Source organism: Nematolebias whitei, chromosome 3 (genome assembly GCF_014905685.2).
Source record: "Nematolebias whitei isolate Nwh7 chromosome 3, NemWhi1, whole genome shotgun sequence".
NCBI lineage: Eukaryota > Metazoa > Chordata > Actinopteri > Cyprinodontiformes > Rivulidae > Nematolebias > Nematolebias whitei.
Genome location: NC_056500.1, coordinates 16081305 through 16084608, shown reverse-complemented (window position 1 = coordinate 16084608; position 3304 = coordinate 16081305). Strand labels below are relative to the sequence as shown.

General features: G+C 38.9%; 1 protein-coding gene across 2 annotated transcripts in view; it reads left to right on the top strand.

The window, feature by feature from the left end:
• Positions 1–3304, top strand: part of nr5a2 (nuclear receptor subfamily 5, group A, member 2) — a 69120-nt gene that overhangs the window by 38107 nt on the left and 27709 nt on the right. The window lies entirely within an intron of this gene.

Here is a 3304-nt window from a genome sequence, read left to right as displayed (position 1 = left end):
TCTTGCTAGTATCACTCAACCCCCTGTGAATAGTAAACAGCCATCAGTGTGCTAATGATCCATCGTTAGACTGATGGTCCTTCTTGACCATGTGAGCAGCTGGTTTTGGTTGTCAGTAGCAAACTGGTTGATCCACTCTGAGAAGGTGCTATTTAAGAGACTGAGCTGAATAGAGCACCTCAGAATGAGGAAGTCTCTCGGATGAGAGACGAAACGTTTCTACATTTTTTTTTTGCTTTGTTTTGTTTTTTGTCTTTTTTGTTTTCTTGTTTTTTGAATGTCCAGAGGACCAGATAGAACTTTTTGGGATTTTTCTACCTGGATTATTGAGCATGTATCAGGATACTTTCTTTTATGTGTATATTTTAATGATGAAATTATCGTGTGCATGATAAATGCAGGTAGCACACTGTGCCAATATTTCAGTTTGATTTGTGGTTCTTGGATCTTGTGAAACGAGTCCAAATGAACCTCTGAAAAACAAAGGTTATGTAATTGTGCTTTAAAGCATTTCTGCAAGTCTTGATGCCTCTCATGAGTCAGTTATTGAAATAAGATCATATAAATAGTCAAGTGTCAATAGATATATGTTTTATCTAAAGAATGAAGACTACAGCTGCGTGTTCAGAAAACATCCAGATGTTGTAGAGTGGGTGAGGGAGAGGGTGGGAAGATAAGGAATGTAGCTCAGCGTATTTATGAATTTGTTGCTATCTTTGTAAAAGATAGTAAGACTCTGTGGCCACCAGAAAACTTCTCAGCATTTCACAATTCTATGATCTGAATTCTGTTTTGAGATTTTACACATAACCACAAAAGATAATATCAAATAAAAAATAACTCATACATAAAAACCCAACGCCAGTTGAGAAGCATTAGGAGATTTGTACAATTTAACTAAACAAAGGTAAATTGAAAAGAGGGAGAAACATAATAAAATAATGGTATGGACATAAAACTGTTAAAATATTATTGTGAATATGCTTCTAAATATTGTCAGCAATATAAGGAGTCAATAGTTATTATAGTTACTTGTGCTCCCCAAAACCCCCAAACATTTCCTCCATCAAATTGTTGGACAACAAATGATGGAATGCATGTTGAAGAAAGTCAAATGTTTACACACACACACACACACACAGTGACTATTGGGGACGTTTCAGATTTTTGGATAAAAATGCATTTTGGAGCATGCTGAATGCCAATATGGTTTTTTTTTTTTCTTATTGGGGACTGTGGTTTTGGTCCCCAATTGCCAAGGTGTCCCCAAATGACTGTGTGTATGCTTGTTTAGGTCCCAAAATCAAAGCTAATCAAACACACACACACACACACACACACTCCTACACACACACACATATTTTTTCTACTTTCGGCTGCTCCCTTCTTCAGGGCCCACAACTAACTAACTTACACAAAGACTTGGCGATTGTTTGTTTGTTTTTTATGCCAGATGCCCTTCCTGACACAACCGAAGGCCACTGAGCTACCACAGCCCTCTGTGAGGAGCAGAGACCTTCCATTTAGGGTGCCCAGGGTAGCAGATGGTGAGGGTTAAGGGTCTTGCTCAAGGGCCCAGAGTGGGGAAAATGAGGGTCGAGGCAGGTGTGGATGCTTCACCTTTCCCACCCACATTTTGATGTTTTTGGTCCAGGGGGTTGAACCAGTGACCTTCCGATCACAGGCCCATCTTCTCTAATCTCTGCGCCACCACTCCCCCAAAAGTCAAATGTTTTGTATAAATAGAAGAAAAAAAATTGGTACTGCCAAGAAAAGATTAAAAGTAACTTTCTAAGCAGAAACAAAGAAATTCAGCCAAAATGGAAGAAAATAAAAGCAAAAAGAAAAAGAAAAGGGTAAAAATAAGGGGGTAAGCAAAAAGAAAGGATTTAAGGAATAACAGGAGAGGAGATGATGAGGTGAGGTGTAATGTGGAGGAGGAGAAAGAGGAGGAGGGGCTGATAGTCAGGGGAGGCGCAGGTCAGTGGTTTCGTTTGCATACTTTGGTTAATGAACAGCTGCTGTTAAGGCATGTGTGTAAATGTATGCATGTGGCTGTGTGTCAGTGTGAGGCACTGAAACAGTTCATTATCTCCTATTATTCTCTGCCTGGCCAGGGGTGACAGCAAAGCAATAATACCAGGGCTGTGTGGACCTTTGCAGCAGCATCACCCTGAGCAGACCCTACACAAGTGCACTCATAAAAAAGTTCTAGGCAACAAACTCATCATCCTGGCCACAGTGGGTTGTGAAGCGCAGTGTTTGTGAAGCTGATAATATTTTTGAGTTGTGAGTGAGTTGGAATAAGTTGTAGCATTGATTTTCTTTAGGGTTACATTTGATTAACTCAGTAAGTTGAGGACTGAGAGCAAGTAAATATATTTTCTTGTTGATGGGTTGTTTCTGTGTGCCTGGAGTCGAGATGAACATGTGTATTTGTGTATTTGTCCACCCGTCAAATAGTTTTAACTCAAAAGATCGTAAACTAAGTGACTGCACTATTGTTGTTCGTGGTTCTGACTGTAGAAGCTTGGGACATTTATCCAAGGGTGATGAAACCTAGAACTCCCCAAAAAGCAGTTTAGGAAAGGAGCTGTTAAATATGTTATGAGGTGGATTTTTTTAATTGAGTAAATAAATTTGCAGTGTTGCTTTTGCGTAACAGCCATAAGCAATACCATTGACAGGTAAAGCGATAAACTCTGTTACAATAGTGCTTGGTAGTGGTATACCAGGCAGCAATCAAGAAAGCAAGGGCAAGCAACAAAACTAAGAGCAAGTAAAATTTAAAATGTATGCTTCTCATTTTTGGCCTCAAGAACAACAACTTACTAAATTTGACACACTGTGCATTTCTACATTTTCCTAACTCCGCCTGCACACGTGGCACATACAGGAAGATCTGCAAAACAAGACATGCAAGTAATGTTTGCTTGTTCAGGTATCTGTACAGCTGAACCAAAGAAGGATAATCAATTACAGATGTTACAGAGCTTCAAATGTTAATACCAATGCTAGAGTGCGAATTTGAATGGCAATAATGCAAATCCAATTTTCTTGAGACTGCTTGTTCAGCAGGGTTCAGAAGCTTTTTAAAGTAGTGAGAATAACAAATAAACAGTTAGGTTCTGTCACATATGTTTATTTTATCCAATACCACCAACCTAAACATTGTGTCTGAATATAATTAGACAGACAGACAGACAGACAGACAGACAGACAGACAGACAGACAGATAGACAGATAGACAGATAGACAGATAGATAGATAGATAGATAGATAGATAGATAGATAGATAGATAGA